Source organism: Lotus japonicus, chromosome 3 (assembly GCF_012489685.1).
Source record: "Lotus japonicus ecotype B-129 chromosome 3, LjGifu_v1.2".
NCBI classification, from domain to species: Eukaryota; Viridiplantae; Streptophyta; class Magnoliopsida; order Fabales; family Fabaceae; genus Lotus; species Lotus japonicus.
This window is the reverse complement of record NC_080043.1, coordinates 34,144,752-34,158,964: the sequence shown is the minus strand read 5'-3', so window position 1 is coordinate 34,158,964 and position 14,213 is coordinate 34,144,752.

Here is a 14,213-nt window from a genome sequence, read left to right as displayed (position 1 = left end):
GGGATTGTGAGGAAGCGTCTCTGAGCTTGTGGAGGAGTGGAGTAGGGGAAGGGAGAGAGTCTTCCAAGGTTTCAACGAGTTCGAGAAAGAAGGGGTCAAAGGAAGAGAACAAGGGTTGGGGTGAGAGGAAGAAGGAGAGAAGGAGAAAAGTCTAAAAAACCCTGAGTGTAAAGTCTAAAATGTCCATGGAGCACCGGTGGACCAAAAAAAAAATTGTCCACCCTAGTGGGCACCTATGTTTTGAATCATGGTGTTGTGGCTTTTAGGCAAAAAACTTAAGGAAGTGATAAAAGGATATGAATCTAATAGACAACACACAATAGAAAACAAAATAAAAGAGTGCAAGGTTCAACTTTACTGATAAATAAATGGTAGTGTGGGGCTATATTTATTACATGGGGGCAACATATAACCCACAATCTTCATAATCAAGTATATTGTTGTTGAATTTTTGGAAAATTCGGCCCCCACCTTGGCCAAGGTGAATTCGTCTATGATTGTTCCTCTCCTGTTAAAATTAGGATATCACGGTCGTTAACCATGGCCTATGTGTTGATAATGTCAAAATGCACAACTAATGTCAAAATGCACAACTAATGTGGCTACCTTGAAGGCCTATTCAAGGAAGTTTGCTTGGTGAATTACGTCAAAGGTGAGAATCTAAAGATCTAACTTAGTACCTGATTTAATGTTGATGGTTTGAGGAGTCAGAAAGCATCATAGTTCAATCTTGAAGTCAATTCGAGCCCGTGCGTATAAAACTCACATGGAAAAGTTCGAGGAGCACTCAAACTGGGACCGGCCCGACTGGTTCGACTATGACCGACGTGTGATCAGTTTGGTCCAATGAGTTGGAGCAGACATTTTATCAAATTCGGCATGAACCGCTCAAACTCTAATTTAATGTTGAAGGTCGAGAAAGAATCATAGTTCAAGCTTCAAGTTAATTCTAGGTCATGCGTAAGACTTACATGGAAAAGTTTGAGGTGAGATGTAAGTAAATAACACAAGAAAGGGGGGTTTGAATTGTGTTCTTTTAAAACTTAGTTTTTCGAAAAGAATATATGTTTTTGAAAACTTTTCGTAAACGTTTAGTGCAGCGGAAATGTAAACAAAGTTATCAGACGATCAACACACAGATTTATACTGGTTCACCCTTAAACGATGGGCTACGTCCAGTACTTGATCACCACCAAGATTTTCACTTACAAGTATCAAGGACTTCTCCAATAGAAGTATTCTTCAGGACTTCTCCTACAAGTATTCTACAGGACTTCTCCTACAAGTATTCTACAGGACTTTTAATGTGCCAAACTGCAAGTGTATAGTTTCGCCCGGGGTTTTAATTATCGAACACAAGGATTGTGTGAGTTTACTTCTAAATTTACCAATTTAGTTGTAAGGACGAAAAAACAAAGATAAAAATAGAGGATTGATTGATTGTAACTATCACGAAAAGAAATTAAGAAACACAAATAAACGGTTGTTGATTTGAAAACTTTGGGAGAAAAGCTGCACTAGGGAATTGAATCCGTTACCCTCGTTATGCTTGTATCCGCTCCGATTCCATATGAATTCGACTAAACCCGTTCAAGGTGTTATGTCTATGTGATTACTTACTAATTCCTTAGTCAAGTTCTCCTTCTAGTTAATTAGTGATAGCTAATCCCTTAGTACCTAATCCTAATTAACTAGAGATTTAGTTCAACATCAGACAATCAGAGATTAATTGCTACCCTTATCCCTAAGGTGTAGAGACCAAAATCCAATTCCTCTCTAGATCCCTAGTTCCTATCAACCAATTGTATAGAATCAAGCAACACAATCTATGCACAGTAGATAACAATCAAAACAAGAGAGAAATTCTGGAACGAAATATAGTCATTCATATAAAAATCGAAACGAATCCAAACATAATCAAAGATGTAACTTCATATATCCCTAATGCAAAAGAGGATTAGTTCATCATAGTCATAGGAAACAATTCAAGAAAAAGATAGCAAAACATCAAAACTACAATAGAAACCTGTAGGGGACCCTAAAGAACTCAGAGCTCTGCCTCTAAAAGTCTCTCCCAATGCTTCAACGTGAAAAGATGTCTAAACTAGGTTAAAAACACACTTAAATAGAGTCTTGCTGATATTACGCGCAAATGCGCGAACTTTGTGAAGGAACTCGCGCAAAACGTTCCAGCAGCTACTTCCTTGGCGCGTCTGCGTGAAATGCAAGAGGAAATTGGTGCAGAACTGGCGCAAATAAATCCAGATTGTTCCAGGTTTCGAAATTCATATCTTTCTCCCTTGATTTGCTCCTTGTTTCCACATCTTCTCCTAAAATAACAATAACAATAAGGGAAAATAAGTAAAACCTAATAGAAAAGATTAACTAGAAGATAGAATAAGATCACCAACCCAAATAACTTAAGTAAATCCTAATAAAATATAAATAAAAATCATAAAAATTATAGAAAATACTAAAAACACATAAAAATAATAAAATGCATGGAATAATCCTAAAGTGACCTAAAATGACTAAAATATCCTAAATAATATATTAAAATGCATGAAAATTATATAGAAAAATAGCATTTAATCCCGGGTCATCAACTTCTCCTACAATCTTTACAAGATCATTTGACTCTACAAAGATTCTCTTCTTACAAGAGTGATGGTAGAGAATTTATGGCATTGGAACTCTAAGTGTTTTGTAATTGGTACAGATATGACTTTGGATCACTCAAGAGTTCTGATTCTTAGAGAGAAATAAATGAAGAGATTCGACTCTTTAAGGATCTAGGTTCTCTCTCTCTTTTCTCACAGATTTGGTGGTCAAGGATTTGACAATAAAAAAATTTCTGCTGTGAACTGGAAGAGCTTTGAATGCTTAAAAGAATGAGGGAATGAATGCTTGGTGTTCTTGTTCTTTCGGTCTTAACTCTTCTACTCTTCTTTCTTCAGAATCTCCTTAAATACTTTCTTGCATTTGTTGTAGCTTTTGTGAGACAAATCCAACCGTGGTTATGGCCGTTGTGAGATAGATCCATCTGTTGATTCAAATGGTTCTAGTTGGTAGATGCATTAAATGCATGCTACTGTTTAAGTCTGTCCTTTTTCCAAAAAGGTGAGGCTTGTCAGCTAGTAGGTGGAAATAGACTTTGGCTACTTCTCAGAAGTGAGATAATTTGGAAATTTGATGTTGACATGTTGTACTTTTCCTCGCTGGTCAGCGTGCTTCAAGGAAAGAGAAAATATTCACGTGATCTCCTTTGAATCTTTAGCAATTGGTTGCATTCTGACTTTATCTTTGACGCTTTGACATTTGTCTTTAACTTTTCTGAATGACGAGATGACATTAAACAGACCAGAAGTGGATGTGGCTCAACTTGTGCAACTTGTGTGCCAAACAGTCTGGTAGATTTGAATCTTTATCTTTAGGATAAGTTGACGTTGAAGTCCTTTATTCATAATAGAATAAATCCTGAAATTCAAATTAATTGAGAAGGTTAGATTTCAGCGAAGTGCTTTTTTATATATACAAAAATTGTTATTCATCGAAATTAGATTTTACAACGATATGATGCGTTTGAACTCAAAGTCGGACCGGGCTAGTCGGTCTGACCTTGATCTGGGCATGTGATCGGTCCGGTCATTAAGTGGGATCGGACATGTTATCAAGCTGGTCAAACTCGGAACGAGCCAATCAAACTCGGATAAACGTAAAGATATACTACTAAACCAATTAAGAAAATGTTTAAATATATATATATATATATATAGGGAGCATATTAAGTGAGAGTAATGTTTATTGTGAGAGATGAGAGCATTAAATCGTGACCATTTAATCTAACATGAGTGGTTAAGATTAAATGCTAATTAATGATCAGGTGAATTTTTAAAAAAATCATGTGACTTTGTGTTTTAATCTTGATCATTGATGTAAAATCAAACGGTCACAATATAATGCTCTCATCTCTCATAATAAACATTACTTTCACTTGATCGGTTGAATCAATAATCTAGTACCTCGGTCGAGTCAATCACCGAGTCGAGTTTAATAACATTGCATCTGAGCCTAAAGATGATCTTAAGATACATGAAGATCTAAGTTATTCAGATCAATCCAAGACAAAAAAAAAATCAGGGTTACTCAAAGTCACATTCAATTCGAAGCATTCTTGGTCAAAGACGCGTTGCCACGCTCAAGAGCGAGTACTCACCCAAGACAAGAGGAAATTATACACGATTAGAGACAGCAGTCCACGTTCTAAACTAGGTAATGGATTTGAAGACGGGACTGATGGGTTCGAGGAACTCTAGAAGGTTTCAAAGTAATAGTGCCCATATCGAAGCTTCATAGTTAGGCTAAATGTATATCGTAGATTAAACAATTTTATCTTGTTTTATTTTCATATGTAGAATTAGATAGCAATTTGTAATTCAGAATAAAGTTCGGACATATTACTACTAAACACTTAAAATGTCTAACATCTATTATTACGAAAATGACTACAAAGAGTTACTAGTAAACATAACGTCCTCCACTTTTGTGTTTGTTTTTCATTTAAGGCAATGTATTTCTGCCCTCAAATTCGCAAATTTATTCTCCAATCCTTAGTTCAATTTATTTTTGTTAACTTCACACTCCTTGAAGTTCTGGACCTTATTAAAATTGAAAAGTTTCTATCAATGCTCACCGGAGCATTGTTCCTTCAAATTATCTAACTTGAGTCTCTAGTAACTTTTTTTTTTTCACAAAACAATTTCAAACTTAAAGGACGCACAATCTTTTTTTTTAGAAAGCAAAATTATATTGATATAATAATGAGGAAATTGACAAGATTCACAACCCTCCTTAAAAGAATAAAAAAGAGATTAAAAAAAAACCTTAAAGCCTAAGAGAAACAACCCAAAGATCATTACCAAACCCCCAAAACCAACCCAAAGGACGCACAATCTTATTGCTTATAAACTACTAGAATTAAAAGTTCCTAAAGCGGACCTTATCAAAGTTCTTATATTACTCTTTGGATACATTGATTTATTTGTACTTATTTCAAGTGTAAACACAATGATATCAGGGCAGTGTTGAGAGGTTATCTCGTACTGTTGTAGCATGAGAGGAGATGTGAATATATTTTTTATAGGTTGTTTGCCTTGTTCGAACCTTCTTGTTAATGGGTGCCTTGGTTGTCCTTTTTAGAACAATAGGAGTTGTTATTCTATTTTGTTGTTGTGTTTGTCGTGTAGACGATAGACGTGTAGTATTTCATTTTGTGTTTTAGTTTGAACTTTGGTTCCTTAGTTGGGAAATGTTGTTCTCATCTTTTTCTATCAATCCAATAATAGTTCAGTTTTCAAAAGACAACATGTACGTATGAGTTCTTTCACTTATATACTTCTCAACGGTTTCTTTTTTTCATCCAATGCACGACTTATTATTATTAAATTATTATAAAAATTATTATTATTTATTTTTACTCACTCTTAAGTTCTCAATAATAAAGATGATTTATCATATTGTGCTTCAATTTTCCTCTTAATTTGTAGCTAACAATGTCAAGAATTACGATGAGGCATAAAATTTATTCTCATTGATTTAAATTTATTAGCGCTAAAAAATTACTTTTGAACATAAAAATAATTTTATTAAGTTTAAATCCAATTGCATCTTAGTAATTCTAATATTAAGAAAATGATGTACTATAGATTAAGAACTTTTCATTTTATGTCTTTTCTCCCTAGCTTGGTAATTCTGTAGGCCAAAGCTGTTAGATTTGGCATTAGTCGTAGCTATGGGGCAGTTGCCCAAGCTGACCACACCAAGGTTAGCCCTAGGATAAGAAGCTCCACTCTGATTGGCCTAGCTTCCTAATCGTTGAGGCAGCAATTCATCGTTATCCTCTAGGTCCCTCTCCATGCTAGTTCCTCTACCAAAGCTCCTCCTGCCTTGCTTCCTTGAGAGAGACATGACTAGGTTGACCTCTTGGGTGGTGGGCTAGATGACCCAAGGGGGGTATAGTCCCGAGCTCCTTTTCATGCTCTGTTACCAATCTTTCCTTTTGTGTGAAAATGGTCGTGAGCGACCTTGCTTGAGTCACTCCAAGCATGGGTCCAAACCTAGGTTTGGTTGGGTCAAGGATTCCCATCACTTTTGGTCTAGTACAGCTTTCTTGATCATGCCCTATCACCCCACAATTAAAGCAGTAGTCAATGATCTTTTCATACGGTATGAAGATCCATCTCTTTGGAAGGTCACGTCTGGGATCCACAACCCAGTGAGCAGAGTTTTTTGATCTGATGGTTAACTCTGACTCGACTTCCTTCACCTCACCTATGGGTTACCCTATCTTGACTGCATTGTTCGTGGATATGGCATCCAAGAGGAGGCCATGAAGTTAGACCCAACACTGTATGTGATTGAAGTCAAGCTCTTAGGTGGAGGCTTGTGGAACCTAAGTTTGGAGGCTAAGCATATGCCCTATGACATTCGAGGGGCCTCTTCAAAGACTTTCTTAGCGGCTTCACGAGTCTTGAAGTTAAACATAATAGCATTGATACCCAGATCATATGCTTTCACTTCATTCTCCAAGCCCCAAGCCTTGGCAAGAATTTCTTCATTGTATTTTCATTCAGGGGCCTATCTGTGAGGATCTTTCCCACCAAGGTTCTCTTAGCAATATGTAGACCCGTAATAGGGTCGGACTCTAGTTGTAGCATCATGCCTTTCAACTCATTGGAGAGTTCATGAGAACCCTTGGTACTAGCTCAGGGAGAGACTTAACCGGTGAAAAGGACTATATAAAAAAACATTAATAGAGGAAGGTAGAGTTTCCTCTAGTCGTGCAACACCAAAAGGTCTTCAAATCACCTCAAATAGCGATGGAAATTGGAACCTAGACGTTCATACGAGCTCTCCAGTCAGCAAAAGATCCTATTGTATGGAGAGAAAAGCTCCAACATGAGCAACACACTGCCATATGCGTTTAATGATTGAAATTTTAACTTTGGCCAATTGATAAATCATAAATATATAGGATGCAAAAATCTCAGGCCCAAGATGTTTTCTTCAATGGTTGTTCCGGCCAAATGGCCATAAGATTCAATATTATTCTGGTCAGCCTAAAGGATTCACTATCGAGTGAATGTCTTGTCGGTCGGTCAAATTGACCAAAGCAGGGCTCTACCTCGTCAAGTACCTTGCCAGACGAAGACCCAAGTGTTGTCATAATCTCAGAAGTTATGCATGATAGACATACTAAGATTAAGTGCTTTCATAGTTAATATTAAACTATATAAATACATGTTTGATCATTAATTACATAAGCATTACTCATTTTTCTCAATATATACTCTTCTATTTTTTCTATGATCTTGAGTTGATTTGTGTGTCAGAGTATCTTCTGCAGGTATCTCTCCCGCAGTGCTTCACCAATGACGTACATCACACCACCAAGCTCTTAGCCTTTCACTCCCACATCTAGATCAGAGGTACTTTTTGCTCAATTTCGAAAAGAATTGTATTCACCGATTCTCACAAAATGTTGCCTTGTGAAAAATAATATAACTAAGAAATTTAGTAAAATATAACTGTACAAGTAAAGACATATTCAATAAAAAGAATGTTACACATATCAAATTAATTGAAATGTTTTGCTTTGGTGATAAAGAAGAGGTAATCTGCATCCTAAGGGCTATACAACAAAGATATTGCTCCAAACCTCAGGATGCAGATTACGATCCTGACCCAATATATACGGACTATTAGAGGAAGCAATGGACCAATGGAAATTATCTCATTGATTACACGGTTTTAAATTGATAACTAGGAAGAAATAATCTGCATCCCAAGGACTAGATACAAGACATTATTGCTCTACACCTCAGGATGCAGATTAGCCCATCCAGAACCAATAGTAGTTCTTCCAAGTATTGAGCCAATGGATGTTTGTAGGAGTTTGAATTGAAGGTCTCATTTGTTTCATGATGAGAATTTATAGTACTTTTCAAAGTTGTCCAAAACTAATGTGCATGATGATACTTATTCTTTACTTTATGGAATACTAGTTGTATTTTAGCTTGATAGTCATTTTCTTAAGTGTTCAGATCATATTAGAAAATAAAGATTTGCAGTGTTTCAGAAGCTAACCAATCTTTCACCTAAGAATCTCAATTTTCATGGATAAACTTTTCCAAGATGATCCTCCAGATCTCGTTCCCAAAATTGATTGTGGAAAAGAAAAATTACACCATATAGTGTGTCTTAGTCTTATGATCGATGGTAGCGATGTTTGCGGATACATGAATTGGATAAATGCATTCCTTGAATTAATGTGGGTATGGTTGTAATAAATTGTCATGATAAGATTTAAGTAATAATCTTGATCGTCCATGTATGATTATATGGTTGAGATTATATAACTTCTATCAACCATATAATATGCTCAACAAATGTCATAGTAGAACTTCTTAATATAATGCATAATTCTAATAACATTCAAGCCATACTATTTTTATCATAAGCACATAGAAAAAATTGGTTAGAACGATTTGTCTTCCAAGTCATTACATTGTGAGTTGATATGAAGTCTCAAATACAATGCATCTCTCTAACATATCAGAGGTAATTGGTCTTTTCAAGAAGGATCTAGCAACAAGCAATGCAATCATTAACCGACATAACATGTCACATCAAGCTTTGGCATTATATTGGAAGAGAAAAGCATGACAAATGAATCATAAAACAGTTTTCATTTTTCATGCATAAATTTTATGTCCTCATCAAAATAGATACTATGTGACAGAGAGGTTGCATCAACATGCATGTCACTCCAAATAATATGAGGTAGCTTCGCCTTCATGGGAAATACTTTCATCCAATCCACCAAGAATTGATTCCACTAGATCGATGTTTTACATTGCCATGTGATCAAATGTTACCTTTGCAGTCCCTATAAACTAGTCTATTACTCTCTGGAACATGTCCTATACCTATAAGGACCATAAGAGCATTATTCTCTAGTGAATTTGAACGCTATAGAACTTAACTTGTTAAGGGAAAGCCTAGAACAATGCAGAGCATAAAGCATGGTTTTCTTAACAGAATAGAGGACCATGTTTGTTCCAATTACTGCTTGTTAACAAAAAAGAAAGCAAATTCCAGATATCTATGACCATGTCTTTTTTGAACTTGTGGCTATAATGGATCAAGGATCACTCTAAAGCTATCGTGTGGAATGCAAACTATGGTAGATGGGGGCAGTGGCCAGTGAGAGAAAGACTTTCACTTTCACCCAATGTTATCAGCAATTTTGATGGAAAATCTTTGGAATTCTTCCCCTCCCTGCTTGATGTGGGGAATGGAAATATGATATTGGCCGGTTAAAAAATCTCATCTTAAATAGAATATAGTGTTATAAGTTTGATTAAGAATTGCATCAATCTTTACTTGAATTTTAGAACCCTATGGGTATATTTTAATGTAATTAAGTTAGACAATCTCATTTTATATTCACTGGTATACGTTTTATAGTAAAATATAGGGACATTAATCTGGCATTGTTTTTTTTGGATAAGCAACAAATTAATTAAAGGGCACAAGGGGTGCCTCCCCAAAAAGTACGAAGGTAACATACACAGGCCACACACCCATAAGTAAACTGCAAAGATGTCTTCAGTCAGAGATAATGACTTGTGTTCAAACCACTTAATTCCAAAGATTCCATCCTTGCCCACCAAAAAGATGAAAAATCAGACGCGCGAGAAGGAAGTACCTAGGCTTGTTTGATAAAGGTTAAGGGAACAATTGTAATATGAGTATAGTATTTATTAAGTGTGAGTTAGTGAATTGAGTTTTGGAGGAGAGATTTGAAATTTTGAGATTTTAGAAACGGAAATGACGGTCAGACATATACTTTTTATAGACATTATTTAAACATACAGTTTAGCGGTAGTTTTTAACTGCTACAAATTTCTACAATGGTTAAACACCGCCAAAAAGTGTATGTAAATTTGATGTCATTACTCTTTTACGAAGGGGGCGAGGGTTTGGGATATTTCTATAACCCTTTCAAAGTCTATTCAAAACTCTCTTTTAGTTATATTTTTTATTTCCCCAAATTGGAGGGTTTTACAAAATCTAGAACTATATTTCCCTCTCTATTGTAAAACAAGGGAAAAACTTACTTCATTTCCCTCTCTATTGCTTTCTCCTCCCTCCCCTTTCCCTTCCCCTCAAAGCCTTCATCTCTTCTCCCAACTTTCAAGCAAAACCTAATGAAAAGACTTCATCAATACCACAAACTCATGCACACACAAAAAAAAGAATAAAAGAGAGATAGATAAGGGACATGATGGTAATGTGATAAATAAATAAATAATAAACAGGAAAGAGATAAAAATAATATGGAGTGAGTAGAAATTGATAACACATGTGATGTGAGTCATCTTCATTCGTTTCATAAAAAACTCAAGATACTATAAAAATTAAAGACAACAACGAACTGCTTAATTGTTTAGGAAATTTAACGTCAGATCGAGTTAATAATATAACTATTATTTCTGTTTAAAGCACCAAAAAAATGCTTTTTGTTGTAGTGACCACTGGTAGCGTTTGTTGGATTACCATCAGCTATCAATCCCCACACCACAGCGATGCCATATACATCGTATCATGTGTTCACAGTCTTTTTTTTTTCCTTTTGTGGTGGGACTTTGGAATCATCGTCAACTTGGAAGATGTATACCTCAAAAGGAAAATGGAATATTTATTTAGCTAACCTTACATTGCATGAAAACGTAAGCATCTCTATTTTGGTCCATATAGGTTTTTTAACACTCATTTTTTCACTTAAATTTAATCTTTAAAATATTTCATCAATACAATCAATCCTCTATTCGATTTATCTAGAACCCTCGAATCCTTTATTTTCTTTTAATTATTTGATGATTGTGCATAAAAAACATACATTTGTCATCTCACTAGCAAAACTCGTAGAAGTGCCAAATGACATCAGTATGCAAGAATTAGGTGGCAGAAGAAAATGTAATTTAGAAAGAAAAACAAGTCAAGTGAAAAGAAGTAGAAGCTTATCATAGTGAAAAGATAAAGCTCTAAAAGAATAAAAAACCAATTGAATAACAATGAATGAGATACCTTTAGCAAAAGATAATGAAAACAAAAGATGGAAAGATGAAATTTAGAACATAAATAGAGCCAAAACAAAAAAGAACCAAGCTTGTTATCTGCAACTTTTACTACGATGGGTTTCAACTGAATTATCCACTTACAACTCAATGAACTCATTTTACTGTTTCTACTAAATCCAAACTTGTTACTCACAAACTTCTTCACTACATGTGAATACAAGAATGTGTAGATAAAACTACTCTCTCAATTAGATTAATTCAGCCCTCCATGTCTTGTTTGAATAGTGCAATGGAAAAGACAAATGTGTCTTTACAATAAAAAGCTGATTTGTTGATATAATCACCAACTACAATATGATTTGAACCAAAATTTTCATGTGCCTACAATTACAATTGTTGTCTCTCGAGTTCCAGCTACAACCTATACACAGACAAAAATATTGGCAATAACAAAACCTCAACAAAACTTGTTGGAAAATATGCTAACAATGACACTTTCTAGCATATTCTGTTAAATCAAACACCCGTCAAATTGTATTTTTTAATTAACTTAACCTATAAGCATTACAAATAATTGAAATTCAGCAACTGAGTATGCTAATTAACTTGGAGTGCTTGATAAAAGCCTCTTCAACGTCTCATAAGTCATAAAGGCAATTCCCACACCAGGAACAACCTTGTAGTACTCAGGCAGAATGCCTCCAAATAAACCACGGACCCCTTCGTTTTTAATTATGCACTGAAATGCCCCACACATACCAGTGTTATAGACACAAGCTCGACCACCAACACCCTCTAACTGCATCCTTCGCCTTACAAGATCCAAAGGAAATATTACTGCATTTCGCAAGAGACAAAAATGTTAGGTAATGCCCATAAAATCATGCCAAATACAGAATACTATTTTATCTAGTTTTGGTATAATGACTTCTTTCAAGGCCAAATCAGCCATGGCTAAACATGACGTGTATATATTCTATTAATGAAAACGAATTTCTGGACTAGCTAACCATGTTAGTATTTTTTTTGTATTAATTTATCCCAAGACAGTTAGGATTCAACTTATCCGAAGCCTTCAAATAAGGATTAATTAGAATATTTAAAAAAAGAAGGCTGAGTTTAAGGTTTCTTGCACCCTTCCTCTTCACTCCTCATACTTTTTGAGTGCTAATCCTAGGACTTTTATCTCACATCATAAAGGAAGAACAGAGTATTCGGTTCAAAGGAAGGGTGAAATAACCTCCCATTGTTCAAGGCAATGGAAGGGAAAATAAAAATAAAAATATTTTACTATTATAACCTTGTAATTGGCTGGTTTAAGGGACTAAAATCCAATATTCACAATTTTACCAGGACTAAAACCATAATCACCCTAAGCAATTTAAATAATCGCATTTGTTTCCATATTTCAAATACATGTAATTCAGAAAATTGAGAAACAGATGGAGAATGATAGATCGCTTAGATTATAAAGGTAAGCAAGCCAACCAAATAAACATTCTGCCAAAAAAACTTCAGAATACTGTTTCTTTTATATCAACTGCGAATAAAAGAAATACCAACTAAAATATAAGCTTCAGAGTCACATCCAGAAGGGAAGTCGGAGAATTCTAGCCAAAACCTACAAAAATCATACGCTAATCTTGAAGAAGAGACAAGAAACAGCAGCAAGACAACCAAATTGACATTCAGTTAAATGACTGAATTTCACACCTTTAGAATAGAAATCACATTTTATCACATGCATCAGAAGTAATTAAATAGACATCAAATATTAATACATGTGATATCATCAGTATTGTTAATCGTGGTTCACGGAATTAGTGGAAAGCCAAAAATCCGCTATTATCTGTGACTGAAGCGGATAGCGTCACGAGAAAATAAAGGGAGATGCAATAGCGGTTAAAATATGTACAAAATATATAGAAAATTAAGCTTGTCACCAGAGAAAATAGAAAACAGAAAGAGAAAGAGGGGGGAAAACAGTAAAGAAACAAAAGGAAGAAAATCAGAGCATTCAGTATTGAAGAATGAAAACACAGTTCAAAAATAGAACCTGAGAGTACTCAGTATTGAAGAGAACAAAACAGAAAAAAAACAGAGCATGACATTTATTAAGCGTACAAAACAGCAAAAACAGGGCATTGAAAAACAAATGTTAAAAAAATGTTCAAAGAAAAGAAAAAGAAGAAACAAGTTAAGAAAGGGCATTAGAAGGAAGAACAATGAAAGAGATTAAAAACAAAATAACAAAAAGAAAAAAAGCTAAGGGAAGAAGAAAGAAATTAGAAAAAAAATGAAATGAAAACAGAGAATGACAAACAAGGAACTGTGTGACTATTATCTGTGGCTGAAGCACTCCGGAAACTTTTCAGAGTAACCTACTCAGAGTCACCGAAGATGATAACGGTCCAGACCATTGGGCCTTCTTTTGACTAGGCCGATAGTTTTCTGCCCGTTTGAGCCTTTTTCTAATTTCGAAAAATTCTGTTTGAGCCTTTTTTTATTTTGAAAAATTCAATTTTTTGTATTGAATTTATAATTTAATTTAATATTACGTGTATATAAATAATATAAATATATTGGGTACCATGGGTCAAACCAAAAGTAAAATAAGATCCCAACCACTGGAGCAAAATGTGCATGGAGACCTTACGAGTGTCTTAAATTCTTTGTGGCAGTTTGGACCCACAGAAAGTGAGTAAAGTCTCAAATTAAGATCACACCATTGGAGATGCTCTAAGATTAAGTGTCCAACCATACGCCTTAAAATTTAGTTGATTTCCATATTAGTAGTTGTTTTAGTTATTAGGGTTAAAAACTATAACTGTCCCTAAACTTTGAGCTAGTTTTGAAAACCGTCCCTCGCCGGAAAATTATCTGAAAACCATCCTCAGACTTTTAAAAACGAATTTGACCCGTCCCTCCGGCAGCCTCAGGTCCGGCAAGCGCTGAATTGGCGGTCGACGTCAATTATTGAGGATCCGACGTTTTTAACCCTAGTGTTAAACCCAAATCCCCTCTCTTGTCTGGAATGTTCTTCTCTGCCACTTCGTCTTCTCCTCCTTC